This window comes from Myxocyprinus asiaticus, chromosome 2, assembly GCF_019703515.2.
Source record: "Myxocyprinus asiaticus isolate MX2 ecotype Aquarium Trade chromosome 2, UBuf_Myxa_2, whole genome shotgun sequence".
Classification (NCBI taxonomy): Eukaryota; Metazoa; Chordata; class Actinopteri; order Cypriniformes; family Catostomidae; genus Myxocyprinus; species Myxocyprinus asiaticus.
In genome coordinates this window covers 24086783-24098679 of record NC_059345.1, presented here as the reverse complement: position 1 = coordinate 24098679, position 11897 = coordinate 24086783, and positions in this window count along the sequence as shown.

The window sequence follows — 11897 nt, the reverse complement described above, 5'->3', positions numbered from 1 at the left end:
GTGACACTAGGGGTCCCTATACGAAACGCTACAATTGGCTGAACTGTGTTACGTGAACTGTCGGTGTGTGGTGGGCAGACTACTGTGTGCCTCATAGCCAGCACACCAGGTTGACACATAACCTCCCCCAACATAGTCATGAGTGTCGAACGGCCCTTTAGGGACAAGTCGACTACCCAAAAGATAGAGACAGGCTTAACCCAGTCGTGGCCTCTTTTCCCCTTCTCTTTTTCCACTCCCTAAAAAAGAAGGGGGATTATCCGACTGGGCCACCAGGTCTAGTCGGGGGGTGTCCCTCCCAAGGGGAAGACACCGCGGAGACCACACCTTGCCCAAAGAGAGGGGGGATATTTAAGTGGAGGAATACGTCACATGGTCTTCCGACCATGTGGAGAGTCTTCAAGGTAGATCCTACCCGACGGGGAGGAGTTACTACAAACATGGAGACTGGGGCAGAAGGGCTTTGCCCTAGGAAGATGCAGTTTGCCAACAGGGAAATGAACTAGCGGAAGATATATATCGCATGGGGTTAGCCTTAAAGGGAACTGCCACATGCAGAGCACCTACCCCAGAACAGGACTCTTAGTTAGCACGTGTATTGGGATGGCAGTGAGTCTCTCCGAAAACTCGACTGCCACTGGGCTCGGAGGAAGTCATCCAGGGAACAAAGTTTGTGAACACTACTGGGAATTAATGGCACAGGTCTTCAGCTCCATGGGAGGTGGAAGGCGCTATGTGCAAGCGATACACCCGGCCAGCTATCCCGGGCTTATCAGCTTGTGTTGTGTGCCACTACCTGGGACGAAACCAGTTCCACCCGGAGGTTGTAGAACCTTGCAAAGGTCTTGGGTGTTGCCCAGCCCACTGCTTTGCAAATGTCTGTTAGAGAGGCACCTCTGGCCAGGGCCCAGGAAGCCGCTACACCTCTGGTGGAATGGCTCGTAGCCCTACCGGGGGCGGCATGTCCTGGACCAGTGGGCGATCCTCTGCTTGGAGACAGCGCTTCCTTTCCACTGTGCACTAAAGCAGACAAAAAGCTGCTCAGAGATTCTAAAGCTCTGTGTGCGATCCAAATAGATGCGTAAAGCACGCACCGGACACAGCAATGAAAGGGCTGGGTCTGCCTACTCCTGGGGCAGCGCTTGCAGGTTCACCACCTGGTCCCTAAAAAGGGTGGTGGGAACCTTGGGCACATAGCCCGGTCGGGGTCTCAGGATCACATGAGAGTATCCCAGACCAAACTCCAGGCACGTTTCGCTGACAGAGAACACTTGCAGGTCACCTACCCTCTTGATGGAAGTGAGCGCAGTTAGGAGGGCAGTCTTCAAGGAGAGTGCCTTAAGCTGACTGCAAAGGCTCAAAGGGGGCTCTCTGTAGACCCTGAAGAACTACAGAGAGGTCCCATGAGGGAACGAGGCGTGGTCTGGAGGGATTCAGCCTCCTGGCGCCTCTTAGGAACCTGATGATCAGGTCGTGCTTCCCTAAGGACTTACCGTCGACTGCGTCGTGGTGTGCTGCTATGGCAGCAACGTACACCTTCAAGGTGGAAGGGGACAGCCTCCCTTCCAGCCTCTCCTGCAGGAAGGAAAGCACTGATCCGACTGCGCATCTCTGGGGGTCTTCGCATTGGGAAGAACACCACTTAGCGAACAGACGCCACTTAAAGGCATACAGGCGCCTCATAGAGGGGGCCCTAACCTGAGTGATCGTGTCTACCACTGCGGGTGGTAGACTGCTTAGGTCTTCTGCGTCCCGTCCAGGGGCCAGACATGGAGATTCCATAGGTCTGGGCGCAGGTGCCAGAGGGTGCCCTGTCCCTGAGAGAGAAGGTCCTTCCTCAGGGGAATTCACCAGGGGGGAGCTGTCGCAAGGAATGTGAGGTCCGAGAACCATGTCTGGGTGGGCCAGTAGGGTGCTACCAGGACTACCTGCTCCTCGTCCTCCCTGACCTTGCACAGGGTCAGTGCAAGCAGGCTCACTGGGGGAAGTGCATATTTGCGTAGGCCAGGGGGCCAGCTGTGTGTCAGCGCATCTATGCTGAGGGGAGCCTCAGTGAGGGCTTACCAGAGCGGGCAATGGGAGGATTCTTGGGAGGCGAACAGGTCCATCTGTGCCCATCCGAATCGACCAAGTCTCCAGTCTGCCCTGAGGGTAACCTGCCATGACAGCGCGTCCGCTGTAGTATTGAGGTTGCCCGGGATGTGAGTGGCTCGCAGCGACTTGAAGTGCTGCTGACTCCAGAGGAGGAGATGGCGGGCGAGTTGTGACATACAATGAGAGCGCAGACCGCCTTGGCGGTTGACATATGCTACTGTTGCCATGCTGTCTGTCCGAACTAACAAGTGCTTGCCCTGGATCAACGGCTGGAACCTCCGCAGGGCGAGCAGAATTGTCAACAACTCGAGGCAGTTGATGTGCCAATGCAGTCGCGGGCCCATCCAGAGGCCGGCGGCTGCGTGCCTGTTGCAAACAGTGCCCCAGCCCGTTTTGGAGGCATCTGTCATGACCACAACGCACCTGGAGACCAGTTCTAAAGGAACACCTGCTCGTAGAAACGAGAGGTCGGCCCAAGGGCTGAAAAGACGGTGACAGACCGGCGTGATGGCATGCGATGTGTCCCGTGGCGCCATGCCCATCTCGGGACACAAGTTTGGAGCCAGTGCTGAAGTGGTCTCATATGCATCAGCCCGAGTGGGGTGGCCACCGCCGAGGACGCCATATGCCCTAGGAGCCTCTGAAAAAGTTTCAGTGGAACCGCTGTTTTCTGTTTGAATGCCTTCAAACAGGCCAGCACTGACTGGGCACGCTCGTTCGTAAGGTGCGCCGTCAAGGAGACTGAGTCCAACTCCAATCCGAGAAAAGAGATGCTCTGAACCAGGAGGAGCATGCTCTTTTCCCAGTTGACCCGAAGCCCTAGTCGGCTGAGGTGTGAGAGCACCAGGTCCCTGTGTGCGCACAACATATCTTGAGAGTGAGCTAGGATTAGCCAGTCGTCGAGATAGTTGAGAATGCGAATGCCCACCTCCCCTAACAGGGCAAGGGCAGCTTCTGCAATCTTCGTAAAGACGTGAGGAGACAGGGACAGGCCGAAAGGGAGGACTTTGAACTGATACGCCTGACCCTCGAACGCGAACCGCAGGAAGGGTCTGTGTCGAGGAAGGATTGAGACGTGGAAAACGCATCCTTCAGGTCTACTGCCGCGAACTAATCTTGATGCCAGACGCTCGCCAGAATGCGTTTTTCGTCAGCATCTTGAACGGGAGTCTGTGTAAAGCCTGGTTCAGTACCCGCAGGTCCAAGATTGGCCGCAACCCACCGCCTTTTTCCGGTACAATGAAGTAGGGGCTGTAAAACCAAAGGGGACAATATCGTCGGACATTCTGGCAGGTGGGGCCTCGCGGCAGGGCGGAGCGCGAGGTGCCACACCACGTTGTGGCCGTGCTGAGTCTAGGGACATCGAAGCACTTACCTGGCTCCTTGTGACCACCCCCGGAACAGCCTGGGACGGGGGAGGAAGAGGCCTGTCCTCGTAACCCGTGGAGACTGCCACATCGGGGGCGGCTGTGTGCCACAGCTGGGCGCTCAGAGGTGGAAAGGCCACCACTGGAGCGCCAATCCTGCAAGAAAAAGCCCATGGATGGTAGTCATGGTGATGACCGTACACACCGGGAATGTGATCCAGGGAGGAAGGAAGCCGCTCTTTTGCTGAACTGTTGGGTACCGCAGCCACTTGTGTATACGGCAAAATCAAACAAAAAGGCAACAAAAGATTTTCCACCCGGCCCTCCACCGGGAGATGGAGTGGTCTTCTTACCAGCTCCACGTGAGTGGGTTCCCTCGTCCCTGGGGCACCCATCTCAGGGGCGCTTTAAGGACCTCCATGGGTTCTTCGGTGCCGGCTGTGAGACAGGTGGCGTTGGCTTCCTGCGGTGGGCTCCACGCCGGGGCCGTGCCGAAGGGGCGGGCTGCGGCAAAGCCGGTGCAGTCACCGCAGGGGGACGCCCTTGGCGATGAGCAGATGGGGTGCGGGATCTTGAGCTGCGCCGGGACAGGATGTGCCAGATTGCCTCCGTCTGCTGCTTCACTGCCGAGAACTGCTGGGCAAAGTCCTCGACGGTTTCGCAGAATAGGCCCGCCTGGAAAATGGGGGCAGCAAGGAACCGTGTCTTGTCGGCCTCACCCATCTCGACCAGGTTGAGCCAAAGGTGGCACTCCTGGACCACTAGTGTGGCCTTTGTCGCTCGAAGAGCGAGGTCGGCCGCCGAGCACAGTTCCTGCATCAAATCTGGGGTTGAACAACCCTTGTGCAGTTCTTTCAGCACCTTGGCTTGGTGGACCTGCAGGAGAGCCATGGCATGCAGGGCAGAGGTGGCTTGTCCAGCAGCACTGTAGGCTTTAGCCGTCAGGGACGACATGAGCCTACAGGGCTTGGATGGGAGCTTAGGGCGTCTGCGCCAGGTGGCGGCGCTCTGCAGGCATAGGTGCACCGCGAGCGCCTTATCCACCGGGGGAATCACTGTACAGCCCCTGGCTGCCCCGCCATCGAGGGTAGTGAGAGCGGGTGAACTGCGGAATCGGGGCCGGACAGTAAAAGGTGCCTCCCACGACTTTGTCAGCTCCTCATGCACTTCCGGGAAGAATGGCACTGAAGCGGGACGTGGCTGCTTTGAGCGGCGCCGTGAGCCCAGAAACCAATCATCAAGCCACGAGGGTTCAGGGGAGAGTGGAGGGTTCTACTCTAACCTGACGCTCGCAGCCGTCCAGGAAAGCATGTGATGATCCAGGACACAATGAAGAAAATTCAAGAGATCCAACACTCAGTTAAAATGAGAAAAGTGAGTCTTACAGCTATTTATAAACTGGTCCTGTACAGAACAGTTAAAGTTATAGCACAGGGTGTACTATAAAATTGCAATATCTGTGTTGATGTTTGATTTATTTAGCAATGAAAGGTATTGAACTAAAACTACTTTTTTGCAGTTTATTTAGAATAACACAGAGACAGCAGACAGTGTTGAGTTCTGCACTATTCTGGATCGCTTCATTGAGAGATACTAGATCATCTAGCCTACATGTATTCTAACAGCACTATGACTTTTAGGATGTAGCTGTTGTAAACAAAACATTTTCAATTGTAATACAAAACTTGTAATAGTTTATGGCAGTTTATGTGATATCTACATCTATACGTATATTCTAAAGCTTCATTTAAAGTACACAAACGGCTGATGTCATTGCTGCTCATCTCTTACAGATGCCATTTCCTGAGTGCCTCTTGCATCTACAGCATGTAATTTGTCCGGCTGTGATGAAATGCAAAAACGCTTCTCCAGTACTGAAGGGATTAAAGGACTGCCTTGCCGGTTCTTTCAACAACACACTGCTTAACCTGTCACCTTTAACTAACTAACAATCACATAAAATATTTAGTGTATAACCACATTTAGTGTAGTGCAGCTCCACTGATCATTCAAAATGCAAGTGTCCTTTTTTAAAAGGACCTAGGGCAGGGAGATTAGGATTCAGGCCTTTCTTTAGGACTCAGGTTTTCTTGTTGTATCATTTACAGAATCATAGTTTAGTTCATAGTTCAGTTGTCAACATGGACTGTGTGGTGTGAGGCTGTATCTATGTTTAGTATCATGATGCTTTAAAAGTACATTTTTAAAGGTGTGTCATTTTTTAGATTTACAATGACGTCCTGAAGAGTGTAAATGTTTAAAACATTGCTTTTCCTTTGAGCAGTACTCCGTCTGAGCAATCTCACCTATCGTTATAATCTATGTATTGTAAGACTGGCACAAAATTGTCTGCATCACTTCCGGTAAAAGTCAATGAACTCTGCGATAACCAACATCATAAAACTCTCACACAGGAGACATCTCCACCTGACACAAAACACCCCACTGATTAGGGACCATAAAACGCAAATCACACTCACATCTGTTCCCTCTCTCTCACCTCAGGTCACTTTAAGGACACCAAAAAACTAAGTTATGACTTATCCTGTTCTGTAATGTAAAAGGTTTTCTGATCATACATGTTTGGTATCATTCAAGAGGTCTCAGTGCAACTGGTAAAACAGTCTCATTCCCTTTCAGCAAAGTCAAATCACAAGTAAGATTTAAGAACTTAGTACAATACTGTATTCTATCAGGGGCATGACCCCTCCCAGATCTCTCACAGAGACCAGATGCTGTATGCAGATTAGGTGCATTCTTTGTAAACATCAAAAGACCAACTCAGTCACAAGGTCTACTTACAACCCCCTAAACTGTAAACCAAATCCTAAATAACATCAAACATACACATCCAAAATAACAATATAATCGTTTGGTACTTAAGGAAGGATGGCAGAGGAGCTCGGGGAGTCTGTTTTCAGATCTCCTACACAATTGCTGTGTGTAATGACAAAGGAATCAAGGTCTCTGTAGCCAGATGACCCACACAGAAAACATTGTGTGTCATTTTTAAATCTACCAGGGTCTCTGTAGCCAGAGGACCCACACAGAAAACATTGTGTGTAGTTTTTCTCTATCAGGTAATTGCAGTTTGAATTTCTTATGTTTGGTAAATATTTGAATGGAACGCAACTTTAATTGTATTATTATGCTTGGTTCACTGATAGCTTTGAGTTTGACTTATTATTTTAATTGGATTGTTTGAATGTATTACTATTACCTGGTAAAAATAAATTGTTATTATGATTCATTCTGAAGGACTGTTTTCTAGAATATTTCTTATTAACTACAAATCTTTGGGCAGAGTTGGCTTAATGAAGCTACTTCAAAAGTAACCCATTAGTTAAGTATGTACTAAAAATCTAAACGGTGAGTCGAGAATCTATATTGAACTTAGCCAAATAAGGCTAAACGGATAAAGCTGAGAACCTATAAGGACTTAGTCTAAAACGTACTAATATCTGAAACTGATGAGTTTGTAGTTAAAGGACTTGCGTCCGGCCGGCACAGGACCCAAATAACATTGAAATAACAAATGCAGTCTAGAAGAGAGAATTACTAAAAATAATAAAATACAAAACTTAATTTCAGAGCTTAGATATATCAACGAGGTTTTTCATAATTGGAGTCAGATGAAATAAAGAAATTAATTAAAGATAAGATTAATAAAACATGGAACTCAAATCAAATAATCAAAGTATTATTTAATGCGAACACAGAACATGCAGGAGACCTTCAGCCACGCCATTGGATACCGCCATTGGACCAGTGGGTGGCCCCTTACAGTATCAATGTGTGCAAGATAGACTAGAAAGGCAATGTGAAAGCTTGTAAGTGCTAATGCTTCATATTTGACAATTATACTGTATAATGTTAAGATTTTACTTAAGCTCATATAGCTAATAAAGCTTAATTGTTGCCTTCTTCATGACCACAGGGGTGTAGGCTTGCAGCTGTGAAAATGTGTTTCAATTCTTCATACTTTTATTCATAATGATCTTTAGTTCTTTAGTAGAGAGTAAATCAACCTCAATCTCTTCATATTTCACATAATTGGCTGTTCACTGCAACAGGCAAACATTAAAAAAAACATTAACCTCAGAAATGTGCTTCATGTGACAAATATTATATAAAATATTATTCAACATGACCACATCAACCTTAGGTTACACCAACAAGTAGAGATAGTTCCTTATGAAACCATTTCAAGTTAATAGTTTAAACTTTAAACAATTGCAGGTTACCAGTTTTTACAGTGCACTCAATTATTAAACATATGGGGACCTAAACCTGAGTTAACAGAGAAAGTACTTAGCCATCATTGTGATACCACTTCAGACAAAGTCGGATTGCATTTATTTGGTTTTGTTAATCTGAAACTCATCATGTAACCCTGACTCTGTTATTCATGATACAAGTCACAGTATATGGAAATTATAGCAGCATGTTTGTGTAGTATATAATTTTGTGCATATATTTACTTTGTTTCTCCTTGATTTAAAGTTTGAATAAAAGAATCATACATTCAGGGTTATTTGTTTATCTTATTTTTATTTATATATTCAATATAGTGTAAATGGTAAGTGGTATATTTACTACTCCTGCAACAAGTATATTACAGCAACTAAGTATGGTTCCACAGCATAGAGTGCATGTTAGGCTGCAAATGCAGGTCTGCGGCCAGGAATCCTGGTGGTGGATGACACTTATTTTGTGGAAGGGAAGGAAAAGTTAACTCTAAAAACTGGATCGAATGAATTTAGAACAATTTAAATAGTTTGTTTGTTTGTTTGTTTGTTTAAGAAAGCCATGCAACAAAACTGCTGAGTTTGGAACCCTCTATTTTTGGTATGGGTTGACAAAAGCAATGCATAGAGACAGTAGTGGATTATTTTGTGTATTTTGCACTTGTGTATTTTTGTGTCTATGTTTACAGAAAACTTTATAAATGTACAAAAGACAAACAGCAGTTTTATATTGAGCATTAGACTCTGAGAGATCTTTATGATCCATTAGGATACTCTTTACAACAGAGCCATTAGATCTGTGTGATTGCTTTGCAGCATCTTTATTTATCTGCACTTGGCTTTACTTTTATGCATATTTTTTTGCATTTAATACTTGACCTCTAAAAAAAAGATATTAGGATTCAAAATAACAGAATCCAACATCTTGGCATCACCTCCTGATGGACAGGAAGACGGGAGTCTCCATGTTTAATCACCCCTTGCCATCATATATTGGACTTTATTTATTTCTGAGACCATCCCTTTTGGCTAGCACAAATTTCCTGTCCCATATCAAAACAAAAGGGGGGCCTATGGTTTTATACAGTAAGTGAGTGTCTGGCTGAGATGAGAAGTCATACAATGTGTTTATATTTTTACAGAATCTGTTAAGAATTTAATTTATAGGTCCTAGAACAAATACAGGTTTATACATTTTTCATCTAATTCATTAGATATAAAACGGTAGTATAGTTTGAAAATACATTGATAAAGTTTGTACTTGAGAGAATGATAGCTTTTATGATTTAAATCAGCTTGTAAAAATGGACAGAGGTCAATGTTTTCTGCCATTTGTTCACAGATTTTGAAGAGAAGAAATGTAAAGAGACCTCTGAGATTGTTGGGTAGAATCAATATTCAATTTAACGAACTGTTAAATAAGTATGAATTTTTAAAGGTGCATTCAGTAATTAGGGGCTAATTTAAAAAGTTTTACACATTAACAAATTAATTGTGTTTTTGTTAAGAGTGATCTGAATGGTGTACACTCACATGAGATGAAGACTGTACTCATAATAGTTTTCTATAAAAAAAGTGTTTTTATTATGCGTGGTGCGGGACACTCCAATGTTTTTTGCCATGATGAAATTCTCATTGGCTGCCGCCTATGTGGATACAATAGGCTATGCTTAACACAGTGTTGTTTGGTGATGCAAAGAGCAAAAAGAATACAATGGAACATACTTATTATCGTGCTATAGAAGTGGAGACAACAGGAGATTCGGTAGCTGTACTGCCGAAGAAGCAAAAAAGGTCCGAAGCAAGAAGACAGAAAAACCGGCAAAGGCAAAAAACTAGAATAAACTTCGGCACGGCATCCACAAGGTGGAAAGATTTGATGACAGAGATAAACCTGAGTAGTGATGCCGATGTTGCTTCTTTTTTGTTGGACAGATAAGACAGTATTAATTGTTTAGACCACTCTCTAAAACAGTATCAGTGGAATTTACAGAAAACTCATACAAGTTTCCCTCAAACTTTTTTTAAATTAAGTGTGTAGTCAACGTATGTTAGTAATGGACAGTTTTCAGCGGTGTTTACAAATGCAATCGGAAAGCAATGTAAGTTTAGTTTCTTTGTTATCATAGCTATAGTGTGTGTGTGTGGGGGGGGGGGGGGGGGTATCTACCTCAACCTCTATGAAATGGCATACTTCTTCATTCATTTAGTAGCTTGGCACAGCGATTGTTGTGGATTTCGAGTACACCATGACATTGGTTTGTTTGGAAACAATACGAGTTCTTCAAATACAGTATTCATGGATATGCTAAATTTGATCATCAAAAACAATTCTAATCTTTCCTTTACCATAACATTCTGTATCGCTAGATAATTGAGGTTTATTTCACACTAAGCAGTTCTCTAATAAAGGTAAAAACTGTCTTTAGAAATAACGGGAAATAACATCTCCAAAGATTATTGATGAGGGGCAATAATAATCTGTCCTTAACTGTAGAAGTCTGTTCGCTTGAATTCTGACGTTTGTTTTTAGGCAAAGCAATTATATTATAGCAGTAATCAATAACTTCAGAAATAACCTCAAACTCGGACATTTTCCAGGTGCAAATGATATTCCAGAGCTGGAGGGGGAAGCAGAGACAGATGGCAGTACAGCGTCTAACACCACTGTCGTATCAGTACTTAAAGTACACGAAGAAGAGCAATGCTAACGCTAGCTAAAGAACCACTGAATAACCCTTTAAATTATTTAAAATCTCTGACACTATTTGTAACAAGAGGTAATGTACCCATTTACCTATAGGTGGCGTTAAAGATAATGATTAGTCCTCTTAATCCACTGTATATTTAGCTAAATTCATCTGATTTGTTATGTTTTGCTCAAAAACCTTAAAATGATGCAGGAGTATGCAGGTACATTGTGTGATTTTCTCTATTCACTGAATGCACTGCCTTACAAATGTCATATGAAAGATCAGAATCAGAATCAGTTTTATTGCCAAGTGTTCTCATGTACACAAGGATTTTTTTTTTTTTTTTTTTTGGTGATAGGAGAAACAAGCGCACTGTCCAGTGTAGTTTCCTTCTGCCTGATTTGGTGGCTGAACCAAACCAGATAGTTATAGATGTACACAGGACAGACTCAATGACAGCCGAGTAGGACTGTGTCAGCAGCTCCTGTGGCAAGTTGAACTTCCTCAGCTGGCGAACAAGGAAGTACAACCTCTGCTGAGCCTTCTTCACAATGGAGTCTATGTGGGTGTCCCACTTCAGGTCCTGAGAGATGGAAGAGCCCAGGAACTTCAATGACTCCACTACTGCCACAGTGCTGTTCAGGATGGTGTTGGGGTCCACTATCATCTCCACTGTTTTGAGCATGTTCAGCTCAAGGTTGTTGTGACCGCACCAGACAGCCAGCTGATCAACCTCCCATCTGTATGCAGACTCGTCACTGTCGCGGATGAGGCCGATGGCTGTGGTGTCGTCTGCAAACTTCAGGAGCTTGACAGTGGGGTCTTTTGCAGTGCAGTTATTCGTGTACAGGGAGAAGAGCAGTGGAGAGAGAACGCATCCCTGAGGAGCACCAGTGCTAATAGTGAGGGTCCCGGATGTGAGTTTCCCCAGTCTCACTAGCTGCTGCCTATCTGTCAGAAAGCTGGTGATCCATTGACAGATTGGGGTGGGCACGGAGAGCTGGGTCAGTTTGCTTGAGAGAAGATCAGGCTTAATGGTATTGAAGGCTGAACTGAAGTCCACAAATAGGATCCTTGCATAAGTCCCAGGTCTGTCGAGGTGTTGCAGGATATTATGCAGACCCATATTGACATCATCATCCACAGACCTGTTTGTTCAGTAAGCAAACTAAAGGGGGTCCATCAGGGGTCCAGTGATGTCTTTCAGGTAGGCCAAAACCAGTCTCTGAAATGACTTCATGACCACAGACATGAGAGTGACAGGTCTGTAGTCATTAAATCCTGGGATTTTGAGTTTTTTGGGGACCGGAATGATGGTGGAGGGTGTGAAGTAGCAGGGAACTTCACACTGCTCCAGTGATCTATTGAAGATCTGTGTGGAGATGGGGGCCAGTTGATCAGCATATACTTCCAGACAGGCAGGTGAAACACCGTCTGGGCCTGAAGCTTTCCTAGTCTTTTGTTTCCGAAAGACCAAGCACACATTCTCCTTACAG